At 27.9% G+C, this 19,528-nt stretch overlaps 1 long non-coding RNA gene across 1 annotated transcript in view; it reads left to right on the forward strand.

Moving 5' to 3' along the window:
* LOC141533862 (uncharacterized) overlaps positions 1–8,416 on the forward strand; it is a 65,013-nt gene extending 56,597 nt beyond the window's left edge. The window contains exon 4 of the long non-coding RNA XR_012480352.1: positions 8,275–8,416. This is a non-coding gene — a long non-coding RNA (uncharacterized LOC141533862). The remainder of the gene's footprint in view (positions 1–8,274) is intronic.
* Positions 8,417–19,528: the final 11,112 nt, after the last annotated feature.

Consider the following 19,528-nt stretch of genomic DNA (forward strand, 5'->3'; position numbering starts at 1 on the left):
TTAGCAATTATTGTTAGCTTTCAAATTGGATTTTATCATATCCCACCGGTATGGTATGTCGGTTTCATTAAGATTGAGACGAGAAACAGTTTCATTCGATATGCTTTAATCAACAGTTTACTTTAACGACCGCTATTATCATTATTATTATCCTTTGACTATCAATAAACTTATATCTATATCTCCAGGTCTCAGAATCTCTAAAGCAAGTAATATTTTCTCACTTTCACTCGGATAATTTAAATGTTACGTATTCTCAATATTTAATCTCCGCATATAGATATTAATTGACTCGGCAACAATTTTCTCAAGATTGTGGCTTCGTATAATAGACTTGTTTTTTAGCTCATGTCAGCTTCATAATGAAACCCATTAAATGTGTTGTTTTGGATGTAAAATTGTTATTAATATCCCGCTAGGTAGATTGTTAAATTTACTGTGAAAATTTTTTTCTTACTAATTTTTCCATCGACGTGGTCTTTTTACAGTTAACTTTCATTGCTTTTTTACCTATTCGATTATGTTCACTTACGAATACATTTTTATTCTTTTTTTTCATTCTCTATTTTTTACTTTTTTTTTTTTTTTTTTTTTTACTAACGTTCTACTTTTATTCGCCGACTATGCAATTTCAAGATATTGCTGTCGTCAGAATTATAATAAATGCCTCTCGTCAATCGATTATCATAATATGAATTTTTATTGAGGAGCTGCATGGAAAAATTATTTTATTAATTTTTTAAATTATTAAAATTTTTTTAATTATTTTTTACAAAAAAATTTTTTTTAATCATTTTTTTGTATTTTTAATATTTCAGCTGTTATTCTTTTTTTAAATCTTTATAATGAATTTTTTATAATTACTAGAATTCAAATTTGCGCGCGCATAAATTTAGGGTTTGCATATATTTTTATGCTTTGATATATTTGACCAATCATGTTACGAATAGTTTGCTTACATGATATATTTTCATATTTTTCATCTAAATTATAAGATTGGATCTCTAGAATTAAATAATTAAATAATTATCTCTAAAAAAATAATTTTTGGAGAAAATCAAAATTGTGAGTAAATTATTAAAGACACAAAAAAATTGATATCTCCAATATTTAACCCATAATATCGACATTAAAAAATGAAATTATTGTTTAGCAGCTTTATGCAAGATATTTACATCAATCTACAGAAAAAAAAAAATAAAACTACGGCTCAACTATTAATTAAAAATACGAAAAAATTCTAAGAAACTTTTTTCTGTAGAGAATTAAATTTTCTATTTAATAAGCAAGTCTCTTATGATTTTTCTGCATCTCCAAAATTTCACCGATAATTTTGACTTTAATTTTTCTTAAGCTGTAACTGCAGCAAGATTTACAAAAAAAAAAAAAAAAATAGCAAACATTGAGCAGTAGCGCTATTGTAAATAATTTCTATACTATACTAACCCACCGGAAAACATATGCCACGTTTGTATATACAGTACAGAGATAGTAGGTGCATCGTACCGCGGTTGCATCACAAGCGAAAAATAGTCACAACCCAAATTTTACTGGGTACTTTGACCGTCTTAAAATCCAGCCAAGATTCGTCTCTCAATTACAAGCTCAAAGTACTTCGACCTTGTATAGTCTCGGTCTGTCTTGTGAAATTAAAATGATTGATGGAAAGTCCGTCAGCAAAACCAGATTATTTTCATATACAGTTTTACACTTTCTTAGATAATATTACGCTAATAAAATGGAGATTTTTGTTGGTGCGAATGCTAAAAAAAATTAATAAAAATTTATTTTTATCGTTGAAGAAGACAGAAGCAGTTTTTAGATACTATCGTGTTTATATTGTATTGGTTTGTAAATAATAATAATATCATATAGCTCATGTTTTGCTTGTACGTGCAATCTCGTGGCCTTGGAATACCAGAGCAAAGCGCGCAGGATCAAGAATGTACTCCTTTACAAAGTGTGGCAAGCGTTAAAGGGTCAAACCGGACTGGATTCTTTAATAAAATTTCTATTTATTTTTTATTTAAAATACGAATATTATATTTTTTAATTTATTGAATTTAAATATATCAAATCAAAAAACTATTAAAAATTGTCGGCTTTGGCAAAAAATTTCATTTTTAACTAAAAAAAAAAATTTTTTCAATTTAAAATTGAATTAAAAAAAATTTGTGACTAAATCATTTAGTAATTCTTACTAAATCTTATTAAATAAAACTAAATCCTTTTATGAGTGAAGTAGCCCGCTCTGCTAGCGAGAAAGAATCTTCCCATGCGCGACCTAGCGGTCGGCGCTCTATAACTACACAGAAAAAAAATTTGCGTTAAATACTTAGCACTTATTTGTGTTTAATTGAGAGAATTAACACAAAAAAGTGTTAAATATTAAACATAAAAATTTTTAATACAAAATTTTTTGACGTATTGACTCAAAATTTTTTACTATGTAAATTTTTGTATTGGTAAGCCTAATTTTATAGAAATTTACATAGAATCTACACAGAAAGAACAAGATAACACTGGATATCATCCCAGATTATAATGAGTGAAAAAAAATTTCAGATAGTAGCTAGTATAATTTAGATTACAATGAGTATAATCCAGATATCACCCAGTATAATCCAGATTATAATGAGTATAATCCAGGTATCACCTAGTATAATCTGGATTATACTAGCTACAATCTGAATTTTTTTTTTTTTCACCACAGATATCACTGAGTATAATCTGGGATTATATCCAGTGTTATCTTGTTCTTTCCGTGTACATACAATTAATAAGTAATTTATTTTTTTTTATTTATATATAAAGTTATAAAATGTGTATATAAGCATTACTTGTGTGGCCTCTAATGTAGGCTGGTAATACCGATACGGTTGTATGTCACTGCAGCGGATATGACTTCAAAGCCATAGAATTTTACTCCCGAGGGAAAATCCGTTAATGACATTTTTCCGCACACTGAGAGGAACAACCATCACCAGTATCAAGTATTTTAAGTACATAGCTTATATATACATAAGAGTTAAGTAAAGAGAGTAATTGTTGATACATAGACTCTGTAAGTGACGCAGGGAGAACCCCTATTTCATATACGCTTATCGAGGTCTACAACTAAACACACACACACACACACACACACACACACACACACCCTGTATATACGGCTTTAGTTAAATTACAAAGGTCGACGATTGATCAAGTACAAAAATAGCACAATCGCATATAATCTGATTTGGAGTAATTATTACGTTGTCATATTATTTATTATATTATCATCATTGTTATTATTAAATACAATGTGTTTTAATAGGCTAAGAAGCTTTTGCTGTATATATTACTTGTATTGGGAACACTAATATTGTTATGCACATCGTTTACATTTTAAGACAATGACCCAAGAATTTTAAACTTTAAATTTAACTTTAACGTTGAAATATTTATTATCAAAGCTGTGGATCTTTTAGGTTTTAACTAATTGACTTGTAACATTTTTTAATGTCAAAAATTGAAAATTTTTCTGCCGGTATTTAGTATGAGAAGAAAAAAAATTACTTGAGTAAATTTTATACCTACATTTTGCCCAAAAATTTTGAGTTTAAATTTGACTAAATACATGAAGCTGCTAAACAAAAATTTTATTTTTGAGATCGAATTAAAAAAAAAAAAAATTCAAAAACAATTTATTTATCTTCACTGGTAAAATTTGTAACCTTTACATTATCCTCTTATTTAATTTTTAGAATTTTAGCTTTCCAATAAAAATTAAAATTGTGTTACAAATATTTGCTAACGACAAAAACAGAAACGTAAAATATTTAACAGGACAAATAAAAATGATATTTTGAATATTTTAAAAATAAAAGGAGAGACTGTTTTACTATTATCATAAGTGTTTTTACTACGAAAATATTCCTTACTCAAATAATAACTTGTTATGAACGCAAAGTTAAAAAAAATCTACTATATCAATGAAGATTGAATAATTAAAAAAACATTAACCATTACGTGTTATTAATTGTATTGTAAGTCTTTAGAATGTACGCAGAATTTTTTAGAAACACATTGTCTTGTTATCACCCAACTACAATATACAATATATATATATATATATATATATATATATATATATTTAACTTTGAGGACAAATCGAAGTTTACTCAGCATGTGATAGTGCCCTGTATATTATCTTTAATAATGTACATTCTATTGTTGTGTACAATGCGTAATGATGTTGACAGTAAATTGTATTTTGGTATATTTATATAAGAGTGTTTCAAAAAAATTAACTATTTTTTTTTATGTGATCTTAAAATTTTATCAGAGCAAAATAAAAATAAAAATTTTCCCGGTTAAAATTTGAATTTTTAACTAGAAATTTAAATTTCCCGCTTTCTATGCTAACCAATAAGATTTAGAGGGCGAGAATTTAAATTGCACACCTCAAAAAAAAAAGGTTAAACCTAAAAATTTTTAACATTAAATTTAAATGTCATTTTATAATTTTTTTTAAAAATCAAATTTATTTTTTTTTTAATTGTTTAAATTTCAACCTGTCAATTTAAAGAAAAATTTATTTGCTATAAAAATTATCAAATATTTGCTAAATTAATTTAATACTAAAGTTAGCCGACGTTTTTAATTTTTAATAATAAAATTATAATAAAAAAATATTTTTTAAAAATTGCATTTACAGTTTTTTAATTTTTTTTTTATAAATAAAAATTAATTCTTATTTTTTTTTATAAATAAAAATTAATTCTTATTTTTTTTCAATAAAAAAAATTATTAAAATCTGCTAATTTAATTTTCACAATTTTGTAGCAATTAAATTGTATAAAAAAAAAAAATTCAATTAAAAAATTCCAAGTGTGAAATTTAATAAAAATTAAAAGTGAAAATTTTTAAAAGAATTGTTTTATTATTATTAATTTGTAAAAAAAAATTTTTAAATTGACAGCTGACAGCAAACTCCAGTATTATTAAAATCTCCCTTAAAAAAAAAAAAATTAAATTTCTAAATAACAATTTTCCAACAAGATCTTTTTAATAAAAATCTACTACGCTTAAAAAACGTAAACAATAATCACGATATCAAGATGTCTTCCCGCTTACCCCGAGGCACCTACCATACAGTAGTTTGTCTATAATATCGACGCGAACGCAGTGCGCATTCTCGTGGATCAAACATTAAGACTATCCACAAAACCTAAAAAAAAAAAAACGAGAAAATTGGAGTGAAAATCACGAAAAATACCCCCAAAAAACTCTCCCTAAAAATAAAAACCATAAAAAAAAATAAACCAACAATAATAATGAATATTAATCTCACATTATGTACTCCGATGTCGTTTTCCTTGGCTACAAATATATATTAATACAAATATATATATGTACAGCTGTTTATAAAAATCCACGCGTTATCATAAAATAATATATTGAGCTCCAACACTTACACATAACGCACACGTGCACACAGTAACACTTGGTCTTGTTATTTATATTAATAATATAATAAAATAACAATTATAATAATTATTTACAAATAATTCTTTAATAATAATAAATTTAAATAAAAATAAAGCAAACACATGATTTCACAAAATATTCAATGCGTCGACGCTGTTATAACACCGGCGCGTCATTTTCTATTTTTTTTTTTTTTTTGTTTTAATTCACTTAAAAACAATAATCCTTTTTTTAAAAATGCTGTCGCTGATTAAAAGTCTGGAAAAAAATTAATTAACGCGCCACTACGCATTAAAACGCCAAAAGTTCCTTTAAAAATAATTGTAATCCTTTTTAAGCGATGACACGGCAGGACTTTAAGAGATAACTCGATTGTTTCGTTCTAATATAGTACGATTGTTATTGTTATTGTGGTTGTTTTTGTTTATTATTTACCGGGTGAATTAACCGAGAAAACGCCGGGTTTTACCACACACTTAAAATCAGCTAACCGCTGAGAGTGCAAGCGCGCGACTAAGGCGCTTGATTCGCGAGTCTCGATCCACCGGCGACATGTTTTATTTTTTTACCGCGACATTCAAATGGCGGCAGCACTGTCGGTCATGGTTTGTTTCAACGGCTGCGCAAAACAATGCACAATAATCACTACTGTGTAATAATCGGTAATGTGCAATAAGATATGTAATGGGTCATTTTTGGAGTGGTTATTTTAGGAGTACTTTTGATGACAGTAAATTTAGACGATGGTTAACAATTTTGAATTTTCTTTTTATCAATTAAGTGGGTATTCTAGTCTAGAAGCATGAATTTCATTTTAAATTAAGTTAGACGATATTTAAAAATTTTTAGAATTTTTTTTTTTATTGAAAAATTTTTTTTTAAATTTCACATGTAAAAAATTTTAAAAATTACTCATGCAATTTTTTTGTTCTAATTTGATTATTTATTAATTAAAAACGACGGCCAACTTTATTATTATAATTAAGTTAGCTGACATTAAAAATTTTTAGAAATTTTTTTTTTTATTGAAAAATTATTTTTAAAAAATTAAAAGAAAAAATTTCACATGTAGAAAGTTCTTTTTTTTTTTCTTCAATTATTTTTTTCCTTGTGTTAATTTTTTTATCTTCAATTTTATATTTCCTTTTTTGAATTTTCTTTTTCCATTTGTGAGTTTCCCATTTTCTTTTTTTCAATTTTCTTTTATTTTCACAATTTTTTATTAATTTTTTTTTTTAATTTTCTATTTTCTTTTTTTTCCATAAAATTTTCTTTTTTTTTCTCAAATTAAATTTTTTCTTCAATTTTCTTTTTTAAAAATTTTTTTTTTCTATTTCTTATATTAATTTTTCTTCTCCATCTAAAAATCATAAAATCCAAAAATTTCAAGACTAAAATCCCGAATTTCAGACTAAAAAATTTTTTCACCCGTAATTTCAATCTCCACTTACAAAAAAAACCCAGAAATTAATCATCACTCATTGAAAAAAAAAAAAAAAAAAAAAAAAATATATACGACGCAATTCTTTTAGCACCTTTATTCTTTAGAAACGTTTTTCTTTCAGTATTGCTTCATTGATAATTAGCCCGCGGCAATTATGAGAGTGTATTTAAAAATTTACAACATTCGTGACTCGTGACGTCTAAAATTACACACACATATACACATAGTACAAGCACACATGCATGATAATGATAAAAATAAGCGAATAAATGGTTAGTGTGTTTTTATTGTAAGCGGCATTATATACATATATATATATATATATATATATATATATATATATATATATATATATATATATATATATATATATATATATATATAAATATATATGTCAGAGAGGCAGGAGTTATTGTTGGGGATTCAAGAATGTCTTTTCAAAAACTATTCTCAAATAGTCTGCCTGTTGCACATTTCTCTTTTCCTTATTAATTTTATGATACCCCTATCGTCCTGGGATCCCGACTACGTTGACAACCATGTGCCTACCTAGGCCTAAGCCTACCGCAATAAAACATTTTAGTTATATCTTATTTTACAAAATATTAAAGTAACAATACATTTCTTAAAATAACTAAAAAAATAGAAATATCCTAAAGAATATTCTCATCGCTTTGTCAGAAAATACTCCACTGTACTTTACTCTCCGACATATATATGTGATATATCGAGCAATATATTAAATGAGCGGAGTTTTCGATCGTAAAAAAAAAAATAAATAACTTCTAATAGCTATAAATGACTCTGTCGCGGACTCATCGTATATTACACATATATATGACGATAGAATAATGTGAGAGAATAGCGGCGATGCCAATCGGATTGAATGATTGGCGGGGATCGTTGTTCGCGTTGATACTAGGACACGTGGACAATAATAAATAAAATTGATATGTTATTGATTAAACATTTTGTATATTCGATTTACTTAAAATATTACATACATATATTTGTATGTTTACGATTATTGAGATTATATAGGTGTAGTTATACACTTGTTCGTTGACCTACAATGTCATTGAATAATCATTTTTTTTATTTAAATAAATATATGTTACGAATTGTCTTTTTATTGACGATTTTTCGTAAAAATAAAATAAATAATAAATAAACATTTGCTTAAACCCTTGAATAAAAAATTCAACTTTAATACTTTTCATATCATAAAAATGATTAAAATATTATCAATTTAGTGTTAATTAAAAACAATTCCCCCAAAATTCCAACCATTAATATAAGTATCAATATTAATAGCCACATAAATAAATAAATCTATAACATAAAAATGAATCTTATAGAATGAATAGCACGAGCGTTTATGATGGATGACCGAGATACAATAGATGTCGAGTAGAATGAGAGCGAAGTGACAAAGCAAGTGGGTGACGGAATTAATACAGTACGAAGATCGATCCGTATGATGAAAGAAAAGACTAAGAGGATAGACGACGTTCATTGTTAGCTTCATGTTAGTCTTATAAATTTAAGGGCTTTGAAATTTGCGATGACAATGCAGCGATCTAAAAGGTCAAGCATGATGTTAACTATATATAGTATCGACATGTGTCTACAAACACTAATAATAGTGGTAAAAAAAATTAAATGCAATTATAAAAGAATTTATTCATTTATTAACTGGTAATAAATTTATTTATTTCAGAATTATCTGTTGATTTTTTTTTTAAATAATTTTCAACCAATTATTTTTTAATCTTTATTACTTTTAAATATTTTCTGACATTAATAATCAATAATCATTTCTATTAAAATGATAAAATCAAATTTAAAAGGCAATACAATAAAATTAAAGTAAAATATTTTTCATTGATTTTCCATTCACTTTTAATTGTAACAAGTGTTTCATTTTAAGATAATTTTCATTTACCTAAAATATAAGTTTCAAACACTTGTATACATAAATCAATAATCCTACAGACTTTAAAAACATTATTATAAAAATTGAATCTTCTTTTAAATTTTTAACAGTATCATAGAAAATAAATAAGATAAAAACTATTCAAGAGAAAAATTTTTCATTAATTTAATTCAATTTTAGTAATAAAATAATAATAATACTTTTTAATATTTAATAAATGAATTAAATTTTATATTTCAGAGTAAAATTAAAAAAACTTTTTCTAAAGCCAAAAGGGCGTATGTTTTTTTATATGCCCTTTTGGCATTAGTACGTTGAAAATTTTTTTTCGACAAATCTTTACGTTTTGAGCAGTTCTAAGTTGAATGGCGAAAAAAAAAAATTTTATACGCCCTTTTGGCATAAAACCCTATCTAGCTGCTGTGATACGCCAGCATTATTTGGCATTTGGGTCGCGAAAATAATTTAGTAACTAATATTAACAAATCTTCAATAGAATTGAATTTTTTTATCAGTGTGGGAAAAACAAAATATGGAATCGAATGTATATTATACATATAATCTAAAGAAAATAAAACGATGGCAAGATAAAAATAAAACAAGTAAAGTTATAAAAAAGATGAAGCGTAAGGGGTGAAGAAGGCGGTTGCATTGAATACCGGTAATCTGTAGTAGGAGGCATGTAGGACGAGCGGATAGATCTTGATGCTTTTGTGCTCCACGCGGTTCATCCTAGAGATAAGCAAGACACAAGACGCAAACCTCTGTGAGAGCAAAGTTGAGAGTTGTACGGATATGCAGAAAGATCGCTGAAAAAACAAGACTGTAAGTAAGACCTGAAGAAGAAGCAGCAAAAGAAGAAGCACCAGAAGAAGAAGAAAAATGTGAAGAAGAACGGATATAAACGAATGAGGCTTGGTCGGCAAAAAACAAAAGTGCATCTCTCGACAAAATGGCCGCTTCACTGACTCTGACTCGCTCAAGGTTACCTCCAGCTTGCTATATAAATATATATATATACATATAAATATACATATTATGTACTGTAACATACTAGCAATCGTTCAGTGACTATCTGTTCACCCGATGTTGTATATTCATCAGTTTTTCACACGGATAAATCCCATAGAGTTAAGTGTTATTGCAAGATTAAATTGCTTTAACAAAATATCCGATATAATGATAATGATATTGTATTTATAATAAATGTATTAATATATATGTATAAAGAAACGAGTGATGATTATATAACGAGCGAGCTGTGGCTTTGCATATACAATAAGCATTAATTACTATTTAAATTAATATTATCGAGGTCACCGAGATATCAACAGCAATTTTTTTTTTAGTTTAAGATTGATTTTATATTAATATTTAATATAAATTGTAAAAGCGTATCTTTTAGCTTTATTATTATTTTTCATTATCTTTAGAATTTTTATTATTTTTAATCAGTTAATAAGAAGTCTAGTCTATTCTTAAATAAATTTTCATTATTGTTATTATGATTTTTAAACGATCAATTCTACGATTAAACTTCAAATTAATTTTTAATAAGATTAAATAATGAGTTGGAAAAAATATGGAGATTATGGCTCAGACTGAGAATCGAATCCAGATCCTTATGATTAGGTATCCGATGCTCTAACTTTAAGCTACTTGAACCCTCCACAATAGTAATTAAAATTTTAAAGATTATGAAAAAAAAATATATCAAATTTTGCTTTATTAAATAATAACTTTTGTTTAATTGCACTGTACTTTCTTAAATATTGACGGGTTTAAAGATATAAGCTCATCCTGATGTTACACTCATCAAGAGCTTTCGTTTGAGTACCCACATGCATTTTTTATATATTTTATATAAATATATAAAATATATGAAAAATTGATGTGGGTACTCAAATGAAAGGTCTCGATGAGTATAACATCAAAATGAGCTTATATCTTTAAAAATATCAATAGTTTTTAAGATACAAAGCCATTTCTTAATTATCTATCTGGAAAAATAATTTTTTTAATAAACAAAGTTGTGAAAAATATAAATTGTTAAATTTTAAAGAAAATATTTTTCTAATACGCCTCTTCTACTTGTCTATGAATAGTTTTTAATAGGACATAGGCTCACTGAGTCTTCCCACATGTATGTATGTATATTTATAATATAATTGTATAATTGTATAATTGTATGTATATATAGACGTGCAAATGCGTATGTCATGTCATGTAATGCAGCTGTGCTAATGTGCTAATGTGGTTGAAGTGTAGATCGTGGGCTGAGGACCGGTCCCGGAAGGTTACACACTGCAAAAGTGTTCTGGGTCAGCGGGTAATCGAACGGACGCACGTACAGGATAGCTGCATACGCAATTTAACTCAGCTCGGTACCTCAAAATTTTAACGAGCAACTGTTACTTGCATGTGTATGTTCGATTTTTTTTTTATTTATCTATATTGTGTTACACTTTTTTATTTTTTATTTATAATAATAATAATAATAATAATAATAATATAATCAATCAATGTAACTAGAACTCGCGATAATTTTATCTCAAGACAAAACAAAAAGTATCTAAAATATAAAGCAAAATATAAGAACCGTTGGACGAATGCCATTGAATGGATCGTCTGATGCGGTGCAGTACCCCTAATATCTAAACCTAATTCTAATTATAATCATATATACGTATAATACTGTAACCAAGTCTCTGGGTTATGAACTTACAAAACAATACGAGTAATACATTGAGAGAAAAAATTTATTTAAACAAAATGAGCAACTTTAAATAATATATTTTCAAAATTTTCAAATTTTGAAAATTTTAATAATTTGAATTTTTTATTTCCCGCTAAAAAAAATTTAAAATGTTTTAAAATTCTCATTTTGTGTGTGTGTATGTGTGTGCGTTTATGTGCACAGTAAAAAATTTTTCGTCATTGCGTCAAAAATTTTTATCGTAAATACTTAACACTTTTTTGTATTAATTTAACAGAATAAGTGTTTTTAGAGTCAAGCATTTTCCAGTTTTTTTTTTTTTTTTTCTAATTCATTGTATTTTTATCGCTCTTTAAGAAAAAAATTATTTCAATAATTGGAAAAAATAGCATCGTTGCCATTTCATTAAAAAACACCTAAAATAGCAAATTTTGAAGCTTTAAATGAAAAAAAAAATTATCAAAATATTTAATTTTCATATTTTTAATAATTTTTATCATAAATCCGGCGTAAAAAGAACAATTAAAAAAAAAAAAAAGATCAATTTTCGATTTTTCCACTCAAAAATAGGTGGAACCCTATTTTTTAATAATTACCTCATAAAATAAATTAATCTAATAATAAAAATCAAAAAATCATAAAGCCAAAGTTTTCTTATTGACATTTGGTAAATCTCGACAGTCACATAGTGACTGTAGTTTAATAATTAATTACTAATTAATAATTGCTATTAATAGATAAAATTTATTAAAAAAACGCGGAAGCTGTCATTGAAAAATAATATAAATAAAAAAAAGTATTTCTGATGTATCTTGTGGCCTGTTCACTGCTTCACTCGGGAAGCGAAAGATTGCAGTTTCCGGTGAGCAGGGTAATGTGTAGGTTAGAGTGTATTATATATAAAGTATATAAAGCCAGATAGATCGCTTAGATGACATCAGTGAGAGTCGAGATGAGATAATAGATAGCAGATAGAAGATAATACAAACGAGTTCACTTGACGATGCATCTGCGATCTGCGGTGTGCTGCATTGAGCATCGCTGCGTCTCAAGGCCGAATCACCCGAGAACTAAGGACGCTTATAATCCCCACTTATATGGTATGCAGCTTGTGCATCGGATTCTATCCTATTCTATATGCTACATGTTATATGTTATATGTTATATGTTATATGTTATATGTGTGCTATCTACTCTCTACAATATTCTCATCTTCATTTTACGCTATCCCATCCAGTTTTACAACAGAGTATTACTTGTTATTATTATCATTGTTTTATGCTTTATTACGTCGATCAAGTAGCGTCAGTAGCCTTTCGTTATTAAATATCTATTAGTTTTAATAATTTAAGTAGATCGTAAATTCCACTCAAGTTATATTCAATTAATTATTTAATTATAGAGACTACTGATGTACTGAAGAAAAAGATTAGTTTTACTCAAAGAGAGTAATTATTCTGCATTTATTTATTTTTATCGTTTAGAATAAAAATTAGTTGATTTAAAATTTAATTTGGATTGAGGAGGTCTTTTTTATATTATTATTATTATTATTATTATTATTATTATTATTATTGTTTTTTTTTTTTTTTACTTTACTATTTTCAAACGAAATATTTCTAGAATTTTTAGAAAAAAATTTAGAATTTTTTCAATCAGTCATTGTGTGACTGCCGAGATTTACCAAATGTCAATAAGAGAACTTTGGCTTAATAATTTTTTGATATTTATAATTACTAATTAATTTTATGTGGTAATTATGCAGAAATAGGGTTCCACCTTTTTTTGAGTGAAAAAATCGAAAATTGATTTTTTTAAATATTATTTTTTTTTTTTTTTTTTTTTTTTTTTTTTTTTAATTGAAATTTAATTTAAGCTACGTGTATCTATATATATATAAAACGCAAAAATACGCCATTGACTAACTCTTTTTAGTAACAGGTGGACAACAGGTTCGCCGAAAATATCAAGGTCATCTAATGGGCGTTTTTTAAAACTAGATTCCAACAGGATCTTTTTTTTTTTTTTCGAGGACAGTAGAAACATCTGTTCCCCGTTAGACAAATTAACGCGCACCTTGCGAGCGGTATTTTTGTTGTTTTGGATCCACTAGGCTTCACCTTTTCGAATTATTAACATAGAATAATTAACATAAAAAAATAGCAAAATTTAATTAAAATTTTTCTTACCATTTTAAAAATGATAAGTCGTGTTCCGAAGAAAGAGGGTGGAAAGTACCTACGCAGTTATTCGTACAATCAATACTCGGAGTGTTTGATTGGTCGAGTGAAACCCGAAAACTCCCCAGACGACATTAAGCTCGTATACTTGAGCTCAAACTCGGAATATTTTAAATGCACACAACTGAGATGCTGCAATTAAATATTGATGGACAGATTAATCGCTGTTGAGGCCTGAGGGAATAATAAATGGCTGATTGCGGCTTTTATGAGAGACTGAATTAGTTAGGGTGCTTTTAAGAAAACTCTTTAACTTTAACTTTAGATTTAATAAATTATATTAATTTATTTAAATTATTTATTATTAATTAAATTATATAAACTATTTGTAATTTTTTATAAATATTTTTATATCTCTTTCTAAGTATGCAAAGACAAAATAAAGTTCATGACACATGAGTGTATTTAGCAAGATATCCTTGCACTCACCTCTGGAAGTCTATTATCTGGTTAAGGATCAGCCGACTGAGATTGTTGCAACGGGGATGTGGTCGGTACCAGAGAAGCTAAAAAGAAAAAAAGGGTGATCAAAAATACCGGGTACAAAAGTAAAAAGTACATAAATGGTTAATCGAAGGCAGACAGCGCGAGGCTAAGATAAAGGAGAAAGTACGAGACAGGATAATAAAAGGATAAGTGGGACTTGTGCAATGATTCCTTAGAGAGCCGTACAGTCGTAAAATCCATGAGGAAGAGATGGCAACAGGCTCAAGCTCACGAAATTGCCGCTTGCTCAGAAAACTTGTTTACTTTTTTTTATTTATTTGTTTTGCGATTCGTTTATTTTGTTGGGAACTAAAATAAAAGACAAGAGGAGCCTGTTTAGGATTCTACAATGACGTTTTATATATACACATACACGTACAATGTAAATACTTAAACGTTATTCCGGTTTTAGTACTTACATCCTTACTTTTATTTATAAGTTATACCATGCAAATATAAATACATACTTTTGAATATATATATGTATTGAGAGTGAGTGAGAAAGGACGAGAACAACGAGACACCGATTTATACATGCTGAAAGGACATTGCCCAGTGAGTAAGCCATTATATTATATTATACGTACACACTGGATTGTCGAGAATAACCAATGAAAGTTAGACAAGGGCTCAAGAGTTAAGAGGTCTTGTAAATTTCATTTTTTTTTTTATTCATTCAATTAATACATTAGGTACATATATCTATTTATCATTAAAATTTTTAGTAAAACTAACTTTTGGATTTTAATTTGAGAGAAAGAATATTTAAATTTTAATTATACTCCGATTATACCCAGATTATACCCAGATTATACTCAGTGATATCTGTGGTGAAAAAAAATTTTCAGATAGTAGCTAGTATAATCCAGATTATATTTGGTGATATTTGGATTATATTCATTATAATCCAGATTATACTCATTACAATCCAGATTATACTCATTATAATCTGGATTATTCTCATTATAATCTGGATTATACTGGGTGATATCTGGATTATACTAGCTACTATCTGAAATTTTTTTTTTTTTCACTCTATGATACATGCAAAATAAAACTAAATAGTTAAACAGAGGAAGAAGTTCAAGAACACTATATGAGTATGTTACGATCCCAGTTTACCCTGGTGACTACTCCCTGCCACTCCTTGATCAATACCACACCAGGACTTAACTCTCCCTGTATTTTACTGCATACGCACTCCGTCCACTGTTATATGATCTGCTCATGCGTTTATCATCATCAATTCTTCTTATTCTTATATCTTACCCCTCGCAATACCACTACCGTACTTCCCCAGTATCATCCCCTTTTATTCATCCATACACCAGTCTATTCTAACGATTTCTCATTCTTTATTAAAACATTTATTAAAAATGTGACGACTGTAATTTTTTCTATTTTTTTTTTTTTTTTTTTTTTTATTAGCAAAGTTTTATTACAAAATCTTATGCATATGTATGCAATCAACAAAATCAAGAAGAAGCCGCATGCCGTCCAAATCTATTTAAATCGCCAAGAATTCCAAGGATATAATAGTAAAAACGGTTATTGGCTTGCAGGTCAAAATTTTGTGTCTAAACACGCAATTTATGTACTGATGCATTGTACTAATATATAACACAAACCTACGATAATTTGTAGCTCACGGTTGTGTGTTTTCAAGCTCATAACATTGTAAGAGCCTGTACACATCGGCTTACAGATATATATATATATATATATATATATATATATATATATATATATATATATATATATATATATGCATAGTTGTCTTATAAACTGAGCCAAATGCATTACGATGAGCAACCTTGCTGAGACATTGCACTGTCGTAAACTCTGCAGGTTCAAAGCGAGGATTATATACAATAATCGTCTCACATGCATCCGTATACTCAACTGTTGTGAAGTGTGTGTGTGTGTGTGTGTACATTATCATACGCTGGGTAATTGATATTTTTTATTTCCTTTTTCACACGTTCTAAAAGCTCGTTAAATATATATCCACCAAACGTAGAGTAATAAATGAAAAATATTTTATTTTGTGGTGTGCATAACTATATAAGTTTATACTTATGTTGAAAATTTGTATGATACTTAATACTACATACTGCGGTGGGTCATAGTTGACCTCGCGCTAAAAACGACGCAATGTCATCAGTGTTCTAAAATACACGAGATGCGCACCATTCGCAGAAATGTTCCGAGCCAAAAATATAACACGCGAAACTAAATCTCTAAGTATAATAGTAAAGCTGTGGGCTAAGTTGAAGCCCCGGAAAAGAGAGAAGGGAGAGGAAAGAGAAAAGAGGATAAGATCTAAGAACTTAGATAAAAATATTCATTTGATTTGAGAGTAGAATTTTGAATTGAGAAAATTATTCGTGTAACCGAGAATTTTATTTTTTCTTGGTTTTTTTAATTCTTGGATCTGTTGCTAGCCAACGGTTGCTAGGCAACTGTTGTTAAGGGCGTTGCTAGCCTTAGCAACCCTAGCAACCGTTACTAAGCACCAAATCTTCAAGAAACCCCCCACCATTTTATATAAAATAATCATACAAATAAAATTTCTCAATTTATGCAAAGTTTCTGCATTAAAATGTCATCTTTATTATTTCAAGTTTTTTACCGCTGAAAAAATAAAAATACATAGAATAAAATGTATCATTATAAAACAATTTCTTAAATTATTTTCTTACGACTTGATTACAAAAGAAATATTTTCTCCTTATGCCAAATAATTGTCAAATTTCTTCAGTAGAAATGATACCGCTTTAAAGTTTAAACGTTAACCATTTGAATTTAGTTGGCAGATAATAAAATTGGATATAAGCCAAAGAGGAAAAAACAATAACTTTAAACATTTATTGGACTTTATATAAACAGTATTCACACTTTGTTAACGTGTAAGTTTATTTATGCTTTTTTCATGTTAAGTTATTATTTTTTTATTCGTTAAATCAAGTAACCAGATACTCAAATGACCCTGACTACATGTGAATCTTTCATTTTCTTTTCCGTTCTCTCCTTACATTACACACTATTTTAGCACATATACAATTACAATATTAAATATATATATACCTATGTAGATATTGGGTGAGACAAAGTACGTAACACGTAAATTGCTAAAATGAGAAAGGAGTAAGAATATTAAATTGGTTATTGCCATCGTCTGGAGGTCAATCTTACAATTTCTGACTAGATTTCGTCACTCATAAATCATAATACTTTAAATCATCAAGGCTCAATATATTTGCTTCAATTCAAATAAATTTTTACATTCTGTTACAATCAATCAAACTTATTAAGCGCCAAAACTAAGTAATAATGAATAATCTTAAATATAAGATAAATATCTTATATTCAAAATACCCACACATTTACACATCTTATTACCTTTACTCTTTTTTTTAAATTCGTTTTATTATTTTACCTCTGGAACACACACCGCGTGTTTATTAATAGCCCAGCATTTAATATATACGCGAGTTTGTGTGTTTTCAACCAGTTTAAATTCTTGCAGAAAGAAATCTGGAAAATGCTTGACCCTGAAGGAGGCCATGCTTTAAAATTTTGAGCTCAAAATTTGAGAACCGTCCCTTCCATATAAACTGCGGTATCTTTTGAACGCATAGCTCGATTTTGATTTTCTTGACGGCATTTGACGCAGTTTTTTAACCACCAAAAGTGTATATATGGTCTTAGGTCATTTAGTTTGTAAACTTGGAAGTTATCTTGAAAAAATGTAAATAATATTTTTAATTGTTACTTTTCATATATCTTGTTATTTTTTAATGATTAAAAAAAAACTACTTGACCGATTCATTTCAAAATTTAACAGGGCCTAGGGGGTGTAATACTGGATCGGATACTCGAAACCGGGTTCAAATCGGGTAATTAGTTCAAGAGTTATCGTCAAAAGTAGATGGATCAAGAAAATTTTCATATTAGTGTTTTTGAACCAGTGTTTTTTGGAAATAACTCCAAAACTACTTAACCAATTTATTTCAAATTTTATAAGGATCTAAAGGGTCGAAAACTGAATCAATTGATATAAACAAGGGACAAGTCGGACAATTAGATCGAGAGTTATCGTCAAAAATAGTTGGATCAAGAAAATTTTCACATTAGTTTTTTTGATCAATTTTTTTTTAAATTCAAAAATTATTTAACTGAGTAATTTCTAGGCTCAAATATTTATTAGATTTTCGTAGAACATGCATTTAGCATGACGATTGAATGAGTCATGGAATTAAGCATTCATGAGGTCGACGACGTAGCGTGAGGTAAGAATTTTACGTAAACAAAATCGTGTTTTTTAATTCTTGATATATTCCAAGATAAAGTAAAACAAAAGTTCATGTGTTTAGTGATAAGAATTTACTGAAGGAACAAGAAGAGTTTGAAATTTCAGTCCCTTTAAAGTAACTTTATTTAGAGTTAATACATTTTTTATTGCGTGGGCTTAAATACTAGGTCATGACTTACGTCACAGATATCAACGTTTTCTTTAGTAATAACTGTTGCTATTATACACATAATTTAACTTTTTTCTTTTTTTATTAAAACATTTCGACGCGTAATCTCGCATAAAATAAATTTTGTGGTACAGTCATTTTTACGGCGGTCCTAAATAACGAGCAGTGTCTAAAATTAGCCAAAAAATAAAGAAAATCTGGTCTGGTAGTGTAAAAAATCAAGATAATTAGATCCAATGCTTTTCGGTTTTGATGGATAACTTAATGGTCTGTTTGCATGACAGTTATAGCAACTGCGAGTATATATAGACGCAACGATAAATCCTATGCGGGATCACGTCTGTCAAATCCGCTGAATTCCCAAGAGTAAGAGAAAACACAGTTCTCTGAAGAAACTTTCGTATGGCTGAAGAGATTTGGTTAGTATTTTTGCTCTTGAGACCTTTTTGCATATAAAATAGGTACCAAAGAATAAAATCGATAATAGTTGGGTTCTAAGTTGCGAGATGGCGCGTAAAATTTTTAATTCTTACGTCTTCGACCTCATGGAGTCTTAATTCGAGCAATAGGCAACTTTTCCTGCTCGAAAATAGGAAAAAATTTCAAAGATGACCTTTAGGGTCAAAATTCAACCTTTTTCAAAATTTCTTTTTTTAAACCGCCCTACCTAGACTTTATACTCATATTCTACAATTCCATCGATATAACAGCTGAATATTCTTCCAAGCTAAACTTCGGAAAATGATAGTC

Source organism: Cotesia typhae, unplaced genomic scaffold (assembly GCF_013202065.1).
Source record: "Cotesia typhae breed Kobodo isofemale line unplaced genomic scaffold, CoteBio_Ctyphae scaffold_121, whole genome shotgun sequence".
Lineage (NCBI taxonomy): Eukaryota > Metazoa > Arthropoda > Insecta > Hymenoptera > Braconidae > Cotesia > Cotesia typhae.